We start from the raw sequence: 14,381 nt of genomic DNA on the forward strand, positions 1-14,381 counted from the left end.
AATTGGAATAAAGATGAACATAGAATGTTGTGAACAAGGCGAAGAGCAATAAAATTAATCATGATATGAGAAGGGTTCATTATGACAACCACATGTCAGACAAATAGGAGGATGTTTTTTTAATTAATTAAGAGGAAACGGAAAGTTGAAGGTTACTCGAAGTGAGAGAAGGCAAGGATGGATGATTACAAAAGCATGGATAACTGATGAATTATGTACTGTCCACGTGTAATCATTGAAACACAGAATATAAGAGATGGTGGATGCTGTGAATCTTTCAAACACCTTGGGTTCCCTTTGAGTGCTTGCCAGGACGTACTGTTATGCCTTTGAATAAGCCTTCTTGTCTGAAGAAGGGTTTCGGTCCGAAACGTTGCCCATTTCCTTCGCTCCATAGATGCTGCTGCACCCGCTGAGTTTCTCCAGCATTTTTGTGTATCTCCGATTTTCCAGCATCTGCAGTTCCTTCTTAAACACATCTTGTTTGAGAAACTCACCACAGCTCTATGTGGTGCTCTTGTGCTTGCCCCGAGCTGTAATTAAGAGAGTGATGGGCCCCACATGCACGTGCAAACTCCACACAGACGGCACCCAAGGTCAGGATCGAACTTGGGTCTCAGGTGCTGTGAGGCTTTACTACAGGTTGCAGCAATTCAGGGCAATGGTGCAGCACCCTCTCCTATAGCCTGTTTATGGATGGTCAATAAACAATCCATGAATGAATGGAATCTAAACAAACAGTGTTGAGCCCTCCCTCTGTTTTCATCAAAGGGCTGAAGACTTCTTCAGACACAGATACCTTTTTATATGCTTGAATCAGAATGAGAGGGGTGAGAGGGTGGGGATACTTGCTGCACCTCGTATAGATTGTGCTGCTGCCCTGTGCATTACACTGAATGCACAGACAACCACAGTGCATCTGAGAAATGGCTGCAACCTCATCCACCTCCAACGCCACACTCTCCTTCACATCACAAAATAGCTTTACACCGTGCGGTACTAAGGTCATTAAGTCTGATCATGTAAAGAGTATTACATTTTACCAGGCATGAGTCAAAAATAAATTTAAAAAACGTAAACTGTCAAGACCGTGCTTTTAGCAAACTGAGGAGACTGGGGAATGGCAGTTTAAGACATCTTTTATCCGCAGACAATATTTGATTGGATTGTCATGCAGACAGAACATGGTCTAAAAGCTTTTAAAATAATTACTTTTTTGAAGGATGTTCCTGATGTCAACTGACTGTGACTCACATGGTTGCTCTCTCATCGCTGATTCACAACGTCCCAGTACAGAGGCTCAAGCACACAATGCAGGGTGACAGTCCCACTCGGCAATGGGTAGTAGGCGCTGTTTTGATGGTGCTGTGGTCTTTTGTAAAAGGCATTAAACTACAAACATATGTAACAAGTGCTCTCGAGTGGATATAAAACCTTCCATTGGTTTATTTTGTAGAAACACAGTGTAGATTGTTACGGCACTCTGGTGAATATTTATCATTCTAAAACAGATTAGCAAAACATAAAGTGCTGGAGGAACTCAGCGGGTCAGGCAGCATCTCCGGAGGGAATGGATAGGCAACATTTCGGGTCGGGATCCCTCTGCAGAGAATCTGCCTGACTTGCCGAGTTCCTCCAGAACATGGCGTTTTGCTTAAGATTCCAGCTTCTGCAGTTCCTTGTGTCTCCAATTTACCTGGTCATTATCTTCCTGCTAGAGTGGACATTTGCTGTGCACAAACTGGACGCTGGGCTTGCTCTAATACAACATTGCTTGCAATTCAGTTCACTTCTGTTCAGCTTAGTTTATTGTCATGTGTACCAAGTCGTAGTGAAAAGCTTGTATTGCATGCATCTGGGGGTCGAGGATTGACCAGGAGCGACGGGCCACAATGCACAAGTCGGCAGACAATGGGGGTAAAAGTGTACCCAACGTCGCCCTCACCCTGATGGCCACCTTCGTGTGTGGCTGCATCAGGCGGAGCGTAGAGCCAAGGCACGTGGGCACCAAGTGTCACTACCTGCTGAGGTTCTACCTGTCCCCGGTGTTGCGAAGGATGGGCCTGGCGCAGATGTCACGCAATGTGCCAGTCACCTGGACATTGCCGCACCATCTGTCGCTCATGGATAGGTTCTTCCGGACCAACACCTTTGACCATAAGCCCATCAAGCAGTGGTCAGCACGGAACGTCTTGCAGGCACTGTAGGGAAAAGGCTCCATGGATCCTGTGGGGTGGTTCTCAGAGCAGACCGCCCAGCTTGTCTGGCAAAATGCCTCATCACCAGAACTCAACAACAAGCACCAAGACCCGGCTTAGCTGGCAGTGAGGGGAGCCCTCCCAGTCAGATCATTCCTGCACCGTCGGAACCTCACTACCAGCACTCGCTGCCCTCGGTTCGGCTGCTATGGAGAGGAGACGGTTGCCCACCTCTTTGCAGAGTGTGGATTTGCAAAGTGAGTCTGGAGAGGTTTGCAAGAGTCCCTGTCATGATTTATTCAGAACAGCTCCTTCACAGAGGATGCATTCAGAATGACATCGAGTGCTGCTGGAGGGTCATCAATTCGGTGAAAGACACTCTTTGGTCTGCCCGAGCGTTGTTCACCACCCAGCAGAGCGAGATGTCCGTCCGGGAATGTTGCCAACTGGCCCACTGCAGACTGCAGGAGTACGTGCTGAGGGATGCACTGAAGCTTGGTGCAGCCAACGCCAAGGCTCGATGGGGACCAGGTCTAGGTTCCTTCCGATGCTGGACATGGGGGGCAGGGTGTGGGGGAGACACCCCTCAAAATAAGGGAAGGGATTCCACGCCAGTGGGCCACATGAGGGGCTAGAGTGGGGGATAAAATTGTGAAATTTGAGCAATGTGTATAAACAGTGTTGAATGTTTGTACAGCCTCCGGGAATGTCGGATGAATTTATTGCACGATTCCTGTATTGTAAATCTTTACTACTTGAATAAAGTCTATTTTGAAATTTAAAACAAAAATCCGACCTAATCTATAGAAAGATAATACATGATTACAATCGAGCCAATTACAATGTATAGATACATGATAAGGGAAGAATATTTAGTGTAAGGTAAAGCCAGCACAGACCGATCAAAGATAGTCCGAGGGTCACCAAAGAGGTGGCCAGCAGTTGTTCAGCACTGCTCTCTGGTTGTGGTAGGATGATTCAGTTGCCTGATAACAGCTGGGAAGAAACTGCCTCTGAATCTGCAGGTGTGCATTTTCACACTTTTGTACCTTTTGCCTGATGAGAGAGGGGAAAAGAGGGACTCGTCCTTGATTATGCTGCTGGCCTTGCTGAGGCAGCTTGAGGGACAAATTGAGTCAATAGAAGTAGTTGGGTTTGTGTGATGGTCCAGAATTCTCTGCAATTTCATGCACCTTAAACACATTTTATTAATTCTGAAGCAACTTGGTGCATTGGCAAAGAGGCATGAGAACACCACATAAAAATGATTTTTTTTTTTGCAGAATGCAACATAATTTTGGCAGGAGGCGTTTGGAAGCTCTACAGTTGAACAGCAAAGGTCATTGTTATGATGGAAAGATGCCTGGATGATGGTGCAGATAGAAGACTGGAGATGTGTTTACTGAATAGTGTGCCTTAATAGATTAATAAAGTTTGGTAACAGGCCCAATCTGTGACCCCCTTCTGCATCAGTACAAAACATGGACATGTGTTCCAATTCTGCAGGAGTACAATGCATGACACTGAAACTGGGAGGACTAAGTAGAATGCCTTTCTCTTATATTCTAGGTGTTAACAAAACATGGCCTGATGCAAATTGGAGGAACAGCATCTCATATTTAGCTTGTGCAGCTTTGAGCCCAATGGTATAAATATTGATTTCTCTCACTTCAGGTAGCTCTAGCATTCCCTCTCTCTCAGTCCCTCCCCCACCCAAGTCACACTAGTTGACAGGATCTAGGGAGTGGGTAGGGCAGAAGATGTCACGGTTGGGTTGCTCCTAGGCCTGGCCAAGCTGGCCATCCGCGAGTCATGGCGCCAGGCGGAAGAGTTTTGTCCGAGTCAGACGCTTGCCGGGGTTATGTCCGTGCCCAGGTGGTGTTAGAGAGGGACATAGTTGTATAGTAGTTCTTTAGTATATTGTAAGGATTGTAACAAGGTTCTTTTGGAATTTAGTGTGTGAATAATTTGGCGATTTTGTAATATGGTGGTGGGTGTGTGACCACGGTTTTGTTTTGTATCGTGATAGTAATTAAATAAATAATTTTGATACAAAAAAAAAGTTGCACTAGTTTCTCGTTTTCACCCAACAAACAGCTTACAATGGCATGTGTCCTGCATCATCGTTTCTTTTTTGAATCTCTTTCATTCATTGTTCTTTGTCTCTCAACATTACCTTCTATATCTCTCGTTTCCCTCATCCCTAACCAGTCAGAAGAAGGGACTCGATCCAAAATGCCACCCATTCCTTCTCTCTAGAGATGCTGCCTGTCCCGCTGAGTTACTCCAGCTTTTTGTGTCTATCTTCGGTTTAGACCAGCAACTGCAGTTCCTTCTTAAATAAACCATTCTCTCCTCCGTTTTGGGCACATGTGACTTAATGTGATGAAACTGAGGGTGGCACAATGGTGCAGCTGGTAGAACTGCTGCTTCACAGCACCAGAGACCCAGATTCGTCCTGACCTTGGTTGCTATCAATGTGGAATTTGCATGTTTCTGTGACAGTGTGGGTTTCCTCCATGTGCTCCGGTTTCCTGCCACATCTTAAGCATGTGTGAGTTTGCAGGTTAATTGGCCCCTGGTGTGTAGGGAGTAGATGTGAAAATGGGATAACATAGAATAGTGTGAACAGTGGTTGGCGTGGACTCGGTGAGCCGAAGTGCCTGTTTCCATCCTGTATTTTTCGATCAATCAAATTGTAAAAGGATTCTTATAATCAGACACAAGAATCAACAAGAGTATTTAGTAGATACTGGTAGCATAGGTGGTGAGAGCAGGTATTGAGGGGGGGTTGTTCTGGGACACCAGACCCAACTGTTGAGTCTTCTTGAGGTGTCTTGGGCCTAACTCAACGAAACACCAGAGACCACTTGATAACCCAAATGATATACGTGCATCTACAGGATTCGTTTTTTTTTTCAAGAGCTCGTTAATATGTATGTAGCTGTTTTTTGCATACAGAGTTATTTATTGTAAGTTGGTTTAGATAGTTAGATAATACTTTGGCTTTTAGCTTGGCATTCATGGTTGATCGCTTATATGGTATCCTGGAGTTATATCACAAGTACTTTGTGTTTTAATTGTAATTGCAGCAAAACTTGGAAAAGCCAAGTGCTTTCACGAAAAATGGAGAATAGTCAAATTACAATACTAGAAGCTCATAGGAAACATTTGATAGCTTATAAATATGTTAATGGTTACATCTAATGGAGACATGGTTGTGAAAGAAGTGCAGGAAGGGGAGTAAAGCATTCAGCCCTCAAACCTGTTCAACATTTTAATCAAAACATGGCTGATTTGCACTTTACTTTCATTTACATTCTGTAACGCTTAAGATCCTCACTGCTCAAAGATCTATCGATCTTAGTTTTTACATTTTGGATTGACTACGGCACAAGAGCGCTTTGAAGGACAGTGCTCCAGATTCTCATTATCCTTTGTGCAGAGACATACTTCCTGGAATTGCCTCTGAGCAGTTTGCCTCCACACATAAGGGCAGTCACTGGCGAAAACCATAAGCCTTTCCTTCTCTCTTTCAAGCAGTTGAAACGTTTGCTTATTCTTAGAATTTTCTATTGTTATGTTAAAGGCTTCAAATTGTTTTTGCGATGCATTGGATTATTTTCTATTATGTTACTCATAAGTAACCAGTTATTAAAAAAAATTCAATTTTATGAACCTTTAATATCAAATGAGTCGATAATTACTTGCTTGTAACACAATAAATTGGTTCCACATGAAAGAATGGAAGTCCATATCTTCGTCTGGAGATTTATAAATAATTCTGTTCTTCATAAATATTTTATGTGTTTAAATTACAGTTATGAAGCAAAGTGGCCCGTATGTTAAACACTGCAAATAAAAATGTATACAGGGAAAGGAAGAACACGAGGAAGGCAAGGATGGGAAAGTACCTCTTCAACACATGACATTGTGGTCTTTTAACCTCTGAGAGTATTTAATCAATCAGATGTTTCCTGTCCAGTGGACTCAGTTCATTGTTACCATCTTTCACTCCTCGAGTCAATCAACAATGCGATTCGGGGCAGTTTCCTGTACAATCACACTAAATTCTATTATTTTTCAAAATTAAACTTTATTCAATAAAATGTGAAATACAATACAATCAGTACAAGTCATTGTTTTGATAATTGTGTCATCAAGTCAGTACATTCTAGCTACCATGTACCAATACCATGTTTGTTCCTTCAACAATACACCCATGAAGTGCTTGAGAGGGTGTTACCCAGGACCCAGCCCCTAATTGTCCATTATTGTCCAATTGACTGTGCTCCTACCCCGTAAAGCCTTTACAAGGGCTGTACCAAGCTTCAAAGTGTCTCTCGACAGGTACACTTGCAGTCTGGGATGTGTAGGAAGGAACTGCAGATGCGGGTTTAAACCGAAGATACACACAAAATGCTGGGGTAACTCAGCAGGACAGGCAGCATCTCTGGAGAGAAGGAATGGATGACATTTCGAGTCAAGACCCTCCTTGAGTCTGAAGAAAGGTCTCAATCCGAAACATCACCCATTCCTTCTCTCCAGTGATGATGTCTGTCTCGCTGAGTTACTCCAGCAATTTGTGTCTATCTACAGTCTAGAATGTCCCAAATGACAAAATTCACTAATGTATTTCTCACATTAGAAGACCAAATGTTTTGGGCAGATCAAAGTGCTTTCTTAAATGCTACTGATTTCCATCTCAAATGTAGAAAGACGGTCGTGAGGAAGTAAATAATGTGCAAGCTGGCAGTTTTTTGAGTAACCATTAAAGGCTTGACTGATGGGAGACAGGAGGAGGAGCTGATAGTAACTTGGGGGTAGAATCTATTTTCTCTATGCAAAGGAAAAAATATGACATTAGGAAATAGACACACAATGCTGGAGTAACTCAGCGAGACCGGCAGCATCTCACAAGAGAAGGAATGGATGATGTTTTGGGTTGACACCCTTCTTCAGACTGAGACTCATGATGCTGCCTGTCCCACTGAATTACTCCAGCATTTTGTGCCTACCTTCAGTGTAAACCAGCATCTGCAGTTCCTTCCTAGACATTTGGAAATACATGTAGTGACTTTTAAATGTATTTGTCAAGCTCTAGAAATTTACAAATGTTACTGGTCTCACAAAGCAAGCACGTTTTTTTTATTCTTACTTGATTATAAAAGTATTTTACTTTGGTATTTCTTATCCCATTATCGTGTTGAAAAAGCCTCTTATCTGTTGAGTTTACTCAGAAAGTTATGCCATGCAAATTAATACTGTTCAATTTATCAAGTGGCTGTTTTAGCACATATTAGTGTGAATGTTCAGAGTGCCTATGTTACTCCATGGTTGAAGCGAATGCTGGCAATTAAGGCCAGTTCTAATTGAATTGACAAGCCCATGCAGGTCTCTCATTGCAACATGAGCTTGAGGAACATTCCTTCTGCGAGTCAATATGGCTAGATTGAATGAGTAAAATCTGCATGTTTATTGACTCTTCAATCCCCAATGCTTCCTCAAGAAGGTGGAGTCTATGGGCATGATTCCCATCACCCGGAGCATGCCCTCTTCTTGCTGCTACCATCAGGAAGGAGGTACAGAAACCTGAAGTCATACATCCACTGGTGCAGGACAACTACTTTCCCACAGCCACCAAGTTCTCATCCTGTGCAATGCTAATCCAACCTCACACTAAGGACCACCTCTTGCACGTCCATGGACTTGTTATCTAACTATGTTTTATTGCACTGCTTTTACAGTATTTTTCGTTTCACTGTCTTGTATAATTTATGTACCATTATGTTTTGTGTGTGTTGTCTGAGCCTACGTCCCAATGTTGCTTAGATCAGTAGATTTGCCTTTTACCTGTACATCGCTGTGCTTGTGCATATATCAATACATAGTTGACTTGACAATGGACAAGTTCCAGGGAGCCCATTGTATGATATCCATAGTTCTCCATCATTCCCACAAGCGATGCTAGACAGTGAAGGGTCTCCACACAAAATATCACCTATCCATGTTCTCCAGAGATGCTGCCTGACCCTGCTGAGTTACTCCAGCACTCTGTGTCCTTTTGTTTATTAACCAGCATCTGCAGTTCCTTGCGTGTACATTTCATGCAGCAATCACTCCCTTCCTTTCGCTATTCTGACCACCGGGAATCTCAACAATGCAACGTTCTGAAATGGATGGCATGTGCGGGTCATTATGATAGATGAATACCCAACCAATCCTGCAAGCAGAGCGATCTCCTGCCTCTGTTCCTTCGCCATCAAAACTGGAAGTGGGCATTTGTGCTACTGTGCTATTTTCTCATTGTCCGTGACTAGCTTCGACTGGTAAATCTGTGGAATATTGCCACAGAAGGCTGTGGAGGCCAAGTCAGTGGATATTTTTAAGGCAGAGATAAATAGATTCTTGATTAGTACGGGCGTCAGAGGTTATAAGGAGAAGGCAGGAGAATGGGGTGAGCAGGGAGAGATAGATCAGCCATGATTGAAGGGGACATGGTGTGGCCAGAGCGTTTTTTACGCCAAAACCTATCCATGCACCTTAACTGTCTGCAGACCCGACAGCCCTCAAAAACTCTGACTGGTCACCATCTATTTGCCTGCCCCAAGCCTAACGCCAACCAAATTTCTGCTGCCCATGCCTTAAATTAGACCAGTAACAGAGCAGAGATGTGAGTCTAAGTGGGACATGAGGTAAGAGAGGGGTGGAGTTGCATAGACCAGTAGTCTTAGTGAAGATAGACACAAATGCTGGAGTAGCTCTGCAGGACAGGCAGCATCTCTGGAGAGAAGGAGTGGGTGACATTTCAGGTCAAGACCCTTATTCAGACTGAGAGTCAGGGGAGAGGGAAACTAGAGATATAGAAGGTTAAGGCATGAAAAAGTCAGAGCAAAGCAGACGATGATCATGGAAATGCAGAATAGTTCATTGTTGGCTGAAGGGAAGGTGACAACAAGGCATAAAAACAGTAACATTAATCAGGAGAACAGTGAATCCAGTCGGATGCACAGAACTAGGTTGGGGGAGAAATGAGAAAGTGGGAAAACAAGGTTTACTTAGATTGAGAAATTGTAGCCAGATCTTAGTGAAGATCTGGCCATAAATTTCAATTTTCCTATGTGGCCAGCAGCCCCTTGAGTTAAAATTACTTGATGATCCAACTTATGTTGGTAAGATCAGCCTTCCAAATAATGTCCAACCTACAACAAATTCAAATGCCTGAAAGATATGGGGAATCGAGAGCCAGAGGACATAGGTTTAAGGTGAGAGGGGAAAGATTGAATAGGAACCTGAGGGGTAACTTTTTTATACAAAGGGTGGTGGGTGTATGGAACTAGCTGCCGGAGGTGATAGTTGATGCAGGTAGCTTTGCAACATTTGGACAGGTACATGGATAGGACAGGTTTAGAGGGGTATGGGCCAAATGCAGGCAGGTGGGACTGGTGTCAATGGGACATGTTGGGCATTTGGGCCAAAAAGACTGTATCCACGCTGGATGACTCTATGACTGTGACTGTATAGAGAGAATGAACCAACAATTGTGTTAAACCTCCACTGCCACAGTAGGACAGATATAAAATCAGGCCTGTGAATTTCAATCTATACTTTGTACAGAAACAAGTGGTAAACAAAATAAAATCCCCTTGCACTGAATGCTGAGGGCAATTATGATGGTAGCACAGTATTTGCGTGCACAGTTATACTGGCAATTTCTCGAAAGTGGATCTTCACACCCACCTTCATTGAAGATTTCTCTTCCATCGTGGTAAATAAGTCAAGAGGACTTCCACCAGTCACCCAGGCATAAAACATAAAGGTTCCTTTTCTTCCCAAACCAGCTCTTCAGCCTCTTGGGGAATCTTTGATTATTGATGCTTTAAATAAAAGCAGTGTAAGCCTATTCTCGGTGACAGCAATTTAGAAATACTGGCATACCGGCTCATTCCAAAGTGGCACTTTGTCTTTCAGCTCCTTGTTCTTCATCCAAAAATCCTTTGAATTTGTTTTATGATCGCAGACTGATCACACCCCCATAGCTCTCCCTATCACGAGAATAGGGGTTGGTTTGGAGAATGCAAACTGACGGTGCTGGGAGCCTGCTGACATTGGGAAAGATTGAAGTCTATCACCTGTGAGGTTCTCCACTTTGGTGGCAAAAACAGGAAAGCAGACTATTATCTAAATGGTGGCCGATTAGGAAAAGGGGAGATGCAACGAGACCTGGGTGTCATGGTGCACCAGTCATTGAAAGTAGGCATGCAGGTGCAGCAGGCAGTGAAGAAAGCAAATGGTATGTTAGCATTCATAGCAAAAGGATTTGAGTATAGGAGCAGGGAGGTTCTTCTGCAGTTGTACAGGGCCTTGGTGAGACCACACCTGGAGTATTGTGTCAGTTTTGGTCTCCTAATCTGAGGAAATACATTTTTGCCATAGAGGGAGGACAGAGAAGGTTCACCAGACTGATTCCTGGGATGGCCGAACTTTCATATGAAGAAAGACTGGGTGGCTTGTACTCGCTAGAATTTAGAAGATTGAGGGGGGATCTTATAGAAACTTACAAAATTCTTAAGGGGTTGGACAGGCTAGATGCAGGAAGATTGTTCCCGATGTTGGGGAAGTCCAGAACAAGGAGTCACAGTTTAAGGATGAGGGGGAAGTCTTTTAGGAACGAGATGAGAAAAACCTTTTTCACACACAGAGAGTGGTGAATCTGTGGAATTCTCTGCCACAGAAGGTAGTTGAGGCCAGTTCTTTGGCTACATTTAAGAGGTAGTTAGATGTGGCCCTTATGGCTAAAGGGATCGGGGGGTATGGAGAGAAGGCAGATACAGGATACTGAGCTGGATGATCAGCCATGAACATATTGAATGGCGGTGCAGGCTCGAAGGGCCGAATGGCCTACTCCTGCACCTATTTTCTATGTTTCTAATGTATTCAACGATAATGAATGAATTAATATTTTTTCCCAAAAATCAAATTTCTCACATTATATTTGGCAAATATTTGCCCACACCTTTGTAGACCCACTGTCCTCTTCAGAACTTACTTTCATTTGAAAATATAGCAACTCTCCCTTTCGTGCCCTCATGCAAGTAACTTCCATAAATACCAAAGAGCTGAGGCACTGGCTCTGATCCCTGTGGAGTGTTACATTAACTAACCAAAGGTAAAAGAATGTGCCTCTTTCTGTTGATCAGCCCACCTTCTATCCATGTGTAGGAAGGAACTATCCATGACAGTGTGTTACTTCCCACATCAAGATCTTTTGTTTTCACTGATAGTCTTTGATGCAGCATCTTCTTAAATGCCTTCTGAAAATCTCTGTGTGGTATATCCTCTGTTTTTTCTTCATCCACACGTACGTTAATATTTCAAAGAACTCTTATGGTTTTATTTACTTTAGTTTAGTTTAGAGATGCAGCATGGAAATCGGCCCTTTGGCCCACCGAGTCGGCGCCGACCAGCGATCCCCATACACCAACACTATTCTACACACTCGGGACAATTTACAATTTTTACCAAAGCATAATTAACCTACAAACCTGTATGTCTTTGGAGTGCAGAAAGAAACCGGAACAACTTGGAAAAACCCACGGATCACTGAATCCGAGCTGACTATCGATCACCCGTACACTAGTACTATCTCTAGGGGCACCCTAGGAACAATTTACAGAAGCCAATTAACCTACAAACCTGCACATCTTCGGAATGTGGGAGGAAACTGCAGCACTCGGAGAAAACCCATACGGTTACAGGGAGAACCTACAGAGAGCACCCGTAGTCAGGATCGAACCCTGGTCTCTAGCACTGTAAGGCAGCAACTCTATCGCTGAGCCACCATGTTTAACTTTAGTTAAACTTCATTTCCCTTCAATAAAACTGTTGGTTTTCCCTGATTACTTCAAATTTTATCTCAAAGTGCCCTCTTAACTTATAACGTTTGCACCATGACAGATGTCAAGCTAATTAACCTGTTAGGCTCCATTTCATTTTGTGTAACGTGAGTACATTTGCTATTTTCCATTCTAATTAAATCTTCACAGGGAATTTTGGAATATTAAAACCAAAGTCTCATCCCATTTCACTGTCGGCACAAGGAACTGTGTATGCTGGTATATAAGAAATGACAACAAATGCCGGATAACACAGCAGGTCTGGTTGCATCTCTGGAGGACATAGATAGGCCATTCCATTTGCCTCTTGAGGTAATGTTGATCATTATCTGAGTGGAAGGTTGCTGGAGACAGCTATATCCTGGAGAATAAATTTAATCCTGTGCTAATTTGATGTTTGCATTACCAACTTAGTCTTCGTTTGCCACTGACAGTTCCTTGAATTATTGCGAGTGCATAATAAACGTTACACAAGCAATTTGCAAACTCAAGTATGTCAACAAACATAATAGGCACAGCTATTAACGTAATCAAGCAATGATTGTATTTTAGTGCTCTTCCCAAGTCTTTTGTGTAATTAATAGAATTACATGCTTTTTATAACGATATTTCAGGCATCTGCGTGCAACACATGCAAACCGGGAAAAGAAAGGTCGGTCATCAATGACTAAAAGGCGAATGCGGCAGCTCTTTGATGTTCACCTTTCTGATCCCCGGGGACATTAAGTAGGCATCGTTATCATGCAGATCCCCGGATCTGTGCTTCATCTTCTTCATTTGGCATAATATATGCACCATCTCTTCCAGTTTAATTAGCTCTGCAAAATTTGCCGACTTCCTGACTGACTGGCAGCGTTGTTTTAGTCAAGGCAATGAGATCAGATGTAGACACAAAATGCTGGAGTAACTCAGCGGGACAGGCAGCATCTCTGGAGAGCAGGAATGGGTAACGTTTCAAGTCGAGACACTTCTTCAGACTGGTTAGGGATAAGGGACATCAGAGATATAGACGATGATGTAGGGAGATAAAGAACAATGAATGAAAGATATGCAAAAAAGTGATAATGATAAAGGAAACAGGCCATTGTTTGCTGTTTGTTGGGTGAAAATGAGAAGCTAGTGTGACTTTGGTGGTGGAGGGATAGAGAGAGAGGCAATGCCGGGGCTACGAAGTTAGAGAAATTCCCCCTCTCTCTATTCCTCCCCCACCAAAGTTGCATTATCTTCTCGTTTTCACCCAACAAAAGCTACCAATGGCCTGTTTCGTTTCTACGTGACTTTTTGCATATCTTTCATTCATTGTTCTTTATCTCTCCACATCAGATTCAGATTCAGATTCAACTTTAGTGCCATTGTGCAGTGTACAGTACAGAGACAACGAAATGCAGTTAGCATCTAGAAGAGCAACATAAATAATAAATAAATCTATTTACGTGCATACAGTCATAGTATTTTTTTCTGGTGGGAGGCGTGTCCGAGGGGGGGGGTGTGATTGACAATCACCGAGGTACAGTGTTGAGTAGTGCAACAGCCGCAGGGAGAAGCTGTTCCTCGATCTGCTGGTCTGGCAATGGAGAGACCTGTAGCGCCTCCCGGATGGTAGGAGGGTAAACAGTCTATGGTTGGGGTGAGAGCAGTCCTTGGCGATGCTGAGCGCCCTTCACAGATAACACTTGCTTTGGACAGTGGGGGGGAGTGAGGAACCGGTGATGCGTTGGGCAATTTTCACCACCCTCTGCAGTGCTTTCCAGTCGGAGGCAGAGCAGTTGCCATACCATACTGTGATGCAGTTGGTAAGGATGCTCTCGATGGTGCAGTGGTAGAAGTTCACCAGGATCTGGGGAGACAGATGGACCTTCTTCAGTCTCCTCAGGAAGAAGAGACGCTGGTGAGCCTTCTTGACCAGAGTTGAGGTATTGTGGGTCCAAGAGAGGACATCGGAGATGTTGACCCCCAGGAACCTGATGCTGGAAACACGTTCCACCTCCGTCCCGTTAATGTGGATGGGGTGTGCGTGCCGCCCCTAGACTTCCTGAAGTCTACAATGAGCTCCTTGGTCTTCTTGGAGTTAAGGGCCAGGTTGTTGTCAGTGCACCATGTTGCTAGGAGCTGGACCTCCTCCCTATAGGCCGAATCATCGTTGTTGCTGGAGGCCAATCACCGTTGTATCATCTGCATACATGATGATGGTGTTAGTACCATGTACAGGTGTGCAGTCGCAGGTGAAGAGGGAGTAGAGGAGGGGGCTCAACATGCATATCTCTTGTTTCCCTTATCCCTAACTAGC

This window comes from Leucoraja erinacea, chromosome 7 (genome assembly GCF_028641065.1).
Source record: "Leucoraja erinacea ecotype New England chromosome 7, Leri_hhj_1, whole genome shotgun sequence".
NCBI classification, from domain to species: domain Eukaryota; kingdom Metazoa; phylum Chordata; class Chondrichthyes; order Rajiformes; family Rajidae; genus Leucoraja; species Leucoraja erinaceus.